Source organism: Vanessa cardui, chromosome Z (genome assembly GCF_905220365.1).
Source record: "Vanessa cardui chromosome Z, ilVanCard2.1, whole genome shotgun sequence".
NCBI classification, from domain to species: Eukaryota; Metazoa; Arthropoda; class Insecta; order Lepidoptera; family Nymphalidae; genus Vanessa; species Vanessa cardui.
This window is the reverse complement of record NC_061154.1, coordinates 8,848,226-8,857,183: the sequence shown is the minus strand read 5'-3', so window position 1 is coordinate 8,857,183 and position 8,958 is coordinate 8,848,226. Positions and strand designations below refer to the sequence as shown.

Sequence of the window (8,958 nt, the reverse complement as noted above, 5' to 3'; positions counted from 1 at the left end):
ATTCTCGGTCGAGTCGATGTAGGAAAAGTTCATAACTTTTTTAAGTTGTCTTGGGTATGGGTTTTTGAGGTACCGTTGTTACTTCTAATTTTCCATAACAAAAGTGCTTTAGCTACTTACATTGGAATCAGAGTAACGTATGTGGTGTTGTCCAATAATTATTCATTTATTCATTATAATGTCATAATTATTTAAAAAACTATTGCAAAACCTTAATTTTATTGTATTAAAAATTAAACAAAATTATCACCTTGATATAAAGACAGTACGTTTGGCTCTAAACTTTTATTTCGTACTAATATTTATCTATAAGATACAAATAAAACAACATTATATTTACATGTACATTGTTAAAAGCCGCATCCGCCGCGGAAATAACAGAACGAACAGGCAATGCAAATATATACTTACTTCAAATTATGTCATTCCGATCACAGATAAAATATAGATAAAGAAAAGTCACGGTACAACACAATACAAACTTCGTCCAGACTAATTTAGTATAATATTTATTGTTACTAAACAACAATTTCATTTAAATGCTATTTGCTATTATTTTGGAGCTGAGATGGCCCAGTGGTTAGAACGCGTGCATCTTAACCGATGATTGCGAGTTCAAACCCAGGCAAGCACCACTAATATACATGTGCTTTATTTGTGTTTATAATTCATCTCGTGGTCGGCGGTGAAGGAAAACATCGTGAGGAAACCTGCATGTGTCTAATTTCATCGAAATTCGGCCATATGTGCATTCCATACACTCTCCTTAATGGAAGAGGAGGTCATATCCCAGCAGTGGGAAATTTACAGGCTGTTACTGTACTTTTTTTAACTATTTTTTGGAATATTTATAAACCAGTTGATGTAAAACACTTTGCTTGTGTTTCAAGGGTTCGTTGTCATGTTATGCGTATAAACATTACCGTCTTTACATGGAATACATGTCCAGGGCCCCCATCATGAGGGGGCACCGAAGAAACAAAAACTTCTCAACACATTTGTGCTCACTTAGACTGCTATGTATATTTTGGAAATTGTCATATTTGTAAGAACTAACATCTTTATCAAAAGGCTAGTGACAATAGTCGATAATAAAAGCTAAAAGCTATAGACGTGCTCATGATAGAAATATATATCGTATCATAAGTTTGAACAACCAATCAAATTTTTAAGATTTACGAAGATTTACGAAAATTACTGCAACGTTTTTTAGAAACTGAACTATTAGCTAATTAGTTCTGCATGGTACATTAAAAAAAATATATTGTTTCATTGTGATTTAATAAATATCTGGCTTAGCTATTTAATTTTAGTAAATAACTAGCAAAGGGCAATAAATTCATGCGTGCTAAACAGCTTGCCTAAGCTATTGCTGTTGTTTGTAGCTGTATGCAAATACAACGCCTATCTTTCCTTGGTTTAAGCTTTCTTTATACCAAAATATAATCAGATACGGTTCAGCAGTTTGACCGATAACGACAGCAGATATGTTTATATGTATATTATATGTTGCATTTAAAATATTATCACACATTGAGTTACTTTAGCAGTAGGAAATTTCACTATTATCAAACATTACATAGAGTGACCATGAAATAATTAAATGTTCATTGAGAAAATAATACTACAAAGTATATAAGCTACAGTTCAGTAAATAGACGTTGGCATTGTATTGAATGTATTATTATTAATCGATTGATCTTCAAATGATTGCAATGATTTTTTTTTTAAGATAAAATAAAACGACATACAGTTTTGGTGTTTATTAATGATTATCTACTTACAATTGGTTAAATTGACATCAATTACATTACAATAGAGATCTGTAAATTTCACCATAGACAATAAATTCATAGTTATATAACCAAAAATACAATAATAAATAGAATCGTATAGGCATAAATAAGTTCGCAAATAATAAATAGGTATATCACAAGCGATGTCCGGCTTAAGATGAAGAGATTGAATCTACTAAGTAGATTTATCATTTCATAACACATTTAGACATCAAGATCACTCAGTAAGACCCTAAGTTCGAATCTAACTTTTATGGTCTTCTGTAAAGTTACTTTCATATACCTAGTATTTCGGAATTCTCATTTTTAAAACCTATATCTTTTATTATGAGCTAACTAAACTACATACACTGACTTAAACTAAAGGAGAAAAGTGGTCTAAACCTTATACCAAATAATAATTTTCTTACAAAGTACTTAATTTTATGTTCTTATATACTAAATGTCAGACGTATGTGAATGGCTTATCGCGAGTTTAATCCCTCAAGCGATTTATTAATTTAAATTAATTCCAACAATAAATTAAAAATATAATCTTATCCTAACATTATCTATATTTATTATGTACAGTGCGGCAGGCTGGAAAAGTAAACAATTCGTCGTTCGAGAACAATCAATACATAGGCAAATAATAGTACAACCAAATTTAATTAAAATAAAAATAAAAAAAAAACATAAAAAATAGTCCCAAACTTACGAGCGACAGTATTTACGAGCGATATTCGGTGATAATGGTTGAAAATTAATTATAAGAAAAGAGATAATATAAAAAAAAAACATGTAAAAATAATAACAATAATAAATACAATAAAGATGGGAATATAGGCGAACGTTATGGTTGTTAGTACCAACCACAATAAAACAAGTCTTTCATTCCTTTATCTTATTTTTTTTATAAATTTCTTTTTAAAAAACGTTCGGAAAGAAAATTGTTGACCTAACTAATTAAAGCAAATTAATTAAAAATGAACAGATAAAAGTATAAAAATAATTAAAAAAGGCGAAAAGAAAATGGGTTAACTGTCGACAAATTACCTACTTTTCCAAAACACAAAGGCGGTGTAAGGAGTGTACTACAGTCCTATCAAAGCCGATGTATCGCCTGCCACGGGATCTAAGGTGTTACATCCCATGTGCCCAGTAACATCTGGCTCACTCCCCTTCTGGCCGGAATACACCAACACTAAGTATTGCGAAGTGTAGCTGCTTTCCGGCGGAATTAACAGGGAGTGGGTGGTACCTACCCAGTCGGGTTTTGCACAGAACCCTACCACCAGTTTTAGCGTGTGAAGGTTTTAAAGTCTTTTTTAGGAATTATAGTACCAAAACGAACTTAAATATGTACTTTTGTCACCTGAGGTATGCATAAGGGTGAAATTGCATACGAAATTAAAATTAGATTGCAACAATGTAATTAAAAGTAACGGCTAATGCGTTTATGTTTAGAGAAAGGCGGAAACGAAAACATTCAGACCTGAAAAACTAAACGAAGAAACTCGAAACTCACCAGAAAACGACTGAGTGAAATATCAGAACGTGATATTCGAAATTTGTTATAATAATAATGAAATATATAGGACACAAGTATCAAAATTGCATGTCAAATCATGTTAATTGTGAACATTTAACGAACGAGAGCCAAAGGTAATTCTTTCCAATTCGCACTTCTGATAACAAGTGGCACAGTTTGACAATATAAGGAGTATAGTTTTCGTGTATAAGAGAAAAAAATATGGAGTGATATACTGATTTTGACAACTGCAAAGAAATAGTTTCGGTTATATTAAAACAAACAAGTTAATATCAAGCAATTTAAATGCACTTAATTAATGTCAAAAATCTTCCACCGATTTGACGGAGAAATACTTGGGAATGGACCGGAGATAGAAACTCAAAGATATTGAAATAGCCTGGAGGCGCTCGGTCATATTCTATAGCACTCTCATAACAATTATTTAAAAATATACAATTGAATATTTTTGAAGTTCCTCGGAGATCCTGTTCTTAAATAAAAAAGTCAAAAATCTTTATTCAAAATATAAGTATTATTTACGTATAATAATGTTATTTATTTAGAAGATACAAGTAGATAATACTCGTTCTTTCCTTAAGCAGTACCTACTCAATGCACAATTACGTAAAAGTATTTTACATTTTTACGTTTATCAAGTAGAACAACAAAATACTTACATTTAATCTCCTTTCATTCGAATATTTATAATTCGAATATAATTCGAATGTTCGATTCGGTTATACTTATTTATCAAAAAAAAAAAAAAAAATACGGATGTAAGCCCATTGTTAAGATGTTATTTTAATTACTGGTAAATGATCTTTTTGAAAAAAGAAACATAATTTCTTAATTAAGGACGATGAATAATATAAAATAAATATTACTTAATTTTCGACGTAAACGATAAATTATATGATTTGTATTAAAATAATAATGCATCTTTTATATTGCCAAACCACGCCAGTTGTATATTTAGAATTGCAAGCATTAAAAATTCCGATCTGGTGTTCAATCATTTGACAACAGTACAGTTCAGCGCTATTCGATTCAGATTTTACCCGGAGTAATTGTATGAAGTTGAACGGACGACATCGGAGCCAATACCGTTACAGACATTTCCGCTTTCCGGGTCAATTTCGCACCAGTGTGATGACAGATTCAAAGTCAATCAATTCACGGTTGATCATATTAGAAGAGGTAAAATTATTGGCATTGGCAAACCAAACAGTTCTTGGAATACGAACTGAAGCCCCACTGAATTTTCATATGATTTATTTCGTGCTTACAATTTATATTGAACTAGGCGATTTGCGAAAGCTTTACGTGGAAACTCGCATGTGTGGATATCAGTCCGACATTTATGAGCAATCTGCTTTGAATTTTCATGGAATATGCTCTGAACTCAGAATAACGTTGTTTTTGGATTTTTCGAATACGACTTTCAATCGAATTTCACAGCTTTAACTTAGAAATAATTAATTATGATATCTTTATTAACGGAAATAACATCAGATTTCATGTTGTTGGAACGGCTGGACCGATTTTGACGGGACTTTCACTGGTAGATAACAGATATAATAGGGAATAACTTAGGCTACCATTTTTTTTGTTAAATTCAAAGACGTACAAGGTGGTCACAGCTAGTCTAAAATAAGTTCACATCCACATTAAGATATCTAGTCAGTACGAGAGTCACGCACACCAATGCACGCATATTTAACGTAGGGGGGCGCGTCTTCAAAGTGTATAGATTTCTATTTAACAAATAACAAGTCGGTGGTCGAGTGTATTTCTTCAAGTATAGGAAGAGTTTGTTTGAAACAAAACCCATTTCTATCTAATAGTTAACATACGAAATATAAATAATTTAAGATATATGTAAGTAAGGTTACTAGTATTACTAATAAATAATTGCTTATGTATACACATTTTTTAGCTTAACATGATATAATATAGACACAGTGAATCACATATATTTATAGTCTTTTTTTTTAAATCTATCAATGTATATTTGAAATCCGTCAAACGATTTTAATACAAAAAGGTATAATATAGCGCAATCAAACTTCGTTTGAATACTTATTTGTTAACTTAAATAAAAATAATATTAATATAATCTAAAATAAATCATAATTAAATTAAATGAGAGATCAGTTTGAGTAGCATGATTAAAATTTTCCTTATAACTAACACTTTAATTTTCTCCTCAGGAGTAATAATGTACAGTCCGAGTAAGAAAACCTTCGTCAGTTCAAAATCATTCCTTTATCAAGTATTAAACTCTTAGTGCCTTTTGAATCTAAACATTAAATATTTGCGAAGTAATATGTCATTCTCAATCGGTAAAGCAGATTATCGCTCATACTGAGCACACGAAAATAGATCTTAAGGTGACGAATTTTTTCTTACCCCGACCTCTTTAATTAATTTATTATTTAGATTATTATTTTGATTCTTCACAATATCATTCAATTTCCATTCCCGTTGTCTATTTCGTGTGCGTGATCATATAAGGTCTCCCACTTGGCGTAAACTGAAAATATACTTATTTATATGTTATACTTATTATTATATTGAGTACGTATAAGTGGACCAACTTAAGGTTAGTGGTCACCACTATTAAGAAATATTAACCATTCTTTACCTAGCCATATGTCACCATATTTGGGAACCAATATGTTATATCTCTTGCTACACTCACAATTCATACTTCCAACCTTAAATGACGATACTAAATATTACTGTTGGTCGGTGTGGTAGCCATATGGTATGTTACCACCGACTAATATTTATAATATCGAAGAATGTTACGTAAAGTACATATTCATAAATTTGGGTCAGTAAAATGAAAAATACAAAATACAAATGATTGTAAAATATTTACATTAAGACATAAAGCAGAAGGAAACTTCTATATCGAATAAATTGCTCGCTTTAAAATTTCACGTTTCACATTTCAAATTGGAAGTTTATGTGAATTTTGAAGTTAAAAAGCTTTTATAACTCGTGAGAGTATTGCGACTTGTGATCATTGGAAAATTGACGTACACGGAAGTTTCGAAATTTCGAAATACGATGTTGAAAATGAACCACCAATTGGAAGAAGGAAGGAATAAATCCAAAAAATAGGAACGGAGATAATAAAAAAAAATTCATAACTTTTTGCTTTCAACTTATAAACTTATAGGACATCAATGATTATTAAGAAAATATCAATCCTGATTTATGCACCGACCGATCTGCCTTAAATGTATAATATTTAGCCCTACGTCTAAAGAATGTAAGATTGTATAAAAGTGAATATATCGAAAAGTGGCGTTTATTCCCTTCTTCCAATTGGTGGTTCAAATAATCTCAACACTATATTTCCAATGATGATTATAATACATTTTGGTTACTTGAAACCGTTAATGATAGAGGAAAAAAGGTCAATGGGTCAAATTCAATAGGTACCTTATTTTTTACAATTCCTTGTCTAGGAAGAAAGAGTATTTCTTGGTCTGTGTCCCATAATCACTCTATGGACCTATCACAGGTAGTTTTTACGAAAAGGTACGAGTTGGAAATCTCTAAGATATATAAATTTTCTTAAAGAAAAAACGCAACTGCAATACCCCGGGGTATTTCCATGTATCCGCTGTATGTCCATGGGCGGTGGTACTCACTTTCCATCAGGTGAGAGTTTGTTTCCCACCCATACAAAAAATCACCGGATGGATAGCAAAAAATTAGGACAAATATTTTTTATTTTAAACAATTTACTTTAAACATTTATATTTAACTAAACTAAACACTTAATAATATTTTATTTATTACTCATAGAAAGTTTAACATTACTCTAGTTTTACTTACCTTATGAAGTGTGGTCAAAACATGTAAGCCATCGTCCATTGCTGCTAAAATTTTCATCAGCTAAGCCGATCTCGCCAAAACAACCAACACGTGCGCTTAAACTAATCCGTGACCTCACTTGACCTTTTAGATCACGTACTGCATACCCTGTTGATAATTTATAAACTAAATGGTTTATTTTTATCATAACGAATTAAAAAATGTAATGTAATTGTTTCAAATTACTTACATGCTTAGGGTTTTGTTTTGCGTTTGTTATATGTGTTATATTTTCATATTGAATTATTTATATTCTCCAATATAGGCCATTAAATCGATTTCATAACGCTTCAAGATTACTATTTTCTTAATATCCTAATTTGGATTTTTTTAGTACTTTAACTCTTCATAAAATTAGCATTACTTTTTACATTATCATCAAACATATAATATATATAAATGTTAGTATATTATGATATCATAAATGAGCATGTTCAGTCATCGTTGTGTCATGGTTACAATATTTCTCCTACTAGAGTAAGCACGTGAGAGGGCAAGCTACGAACGTTTTAGTTACGTGAAAATTGTTTGTGTTTGCTTTCAAGCACCTTACCAACTTTTACCCTGATCATGCCTTGATCACAATCACGCGATCGGTGCCGCTAGTCCAGTGTTTACAAACGTATATAAGGCATAGAAACCGTGAATAATGATTCTTAGATATTTTATGTAACTTAACATTTTTCAAACAACTTTTCCTATAAGCTCCCAGATTATCTTGAAAAAAAATTGGGTTAAATTTTTTTATTTTAATTGTCTCGGCTATAAATAAGGAAATTGTTGTATTTTTTTTAAGTTAATCGTTCTTAAAATATCAAATTAGAAATTAAAAATATTAATGATGAAAATTCTTACTTTCCTCTTATTAAAATATAAGTTAATCTACAACCGTTAATCCGTTACAGCGTATTATCAAAAGTCGATTTGTTTTTTGAAAAGTCATTTAAATAAAAAAGTGGTGAGGGTAAGTCATAGGAAATCTTTAATTTGAATTGAATGCAACCTGTATAGACAAATTCATTTTTATTGTGTATTAAGTGGTAATATATTTTATGATTTTCAGCGACGGTACTTCTGAAAGACAAAATCTTATAGAAAACCCGAGTCGAACATCAAACAATGCACTCGGCTTTTCGATCTCGGACAGGTATTAATAGCTCTCGGTCGTTGAAGGCCGCTGAATGGAATCCAAATAAAATAACTCGATAGCTTGAAGTTACGCAGAGAGTTTCTATATAGTAAAAACGGAGTCTCCTTATTTATGTTACATTGGATGTGTAAAATACGTTAGACATTGTATACACATGTATAACGTTTTTATACATAAATAGCAATGTCATTTGAAAATTAAAAAATAAATATTTATAACATTTTCTTCAAAACCAATCGATAGACAAAATTTATAAAATGTTCTGCTAAAGCTCAAATTGAGAATTAAATTAACTTTTATTATTATTAAATCTTACTGTAACAGTGTAAACAGTGGATACAGTTTTCATCTTACTTTCGGTACACAATTTTTTAAATTGTGACGTATATAACATATTAACGAGAAGTCGAATTTTGACTGTACTTGTTTTAGTTTATTGTTATATTACGATGATGGTAAGTTCTATGGAGGTTTAATTAAACAAAACTCCCTATTAAAAATTGTAGAGATTTTTATAACAATTAATATTCCCGATATTTTACGTTATTTAATTAATTATATGATTTCGCGCACCTAATGACGTTTTGAAGCGTACCCTCTCACGTTTA

The 8,958-nt window shown here is 30.5% G+C and overlaps 1 long non-coding RNA gene across 1 annotated transcript; it reads right to left on the bottom strand.

The window, feature by feature from the left end:
* Positions 1–5,728: 5,728 nt before the first annotated feature.
* LOC124543366 lies at positions 5,729–7,962 on the bottom strand. The gene is made up of 3 exons (XR_006967455.1): positions 7,391–7,962; positions 7,162–7,308; positions 5,729–5,842 (listed from the first exon to the last, which is right to left on the bottom strand). It is a non-coding gene; the product is annotated as an uncharacterized LOC124543366 (long non-coding RNA).
* Positions 7,963–8,958: the final 996 nt, after the last annotated feature.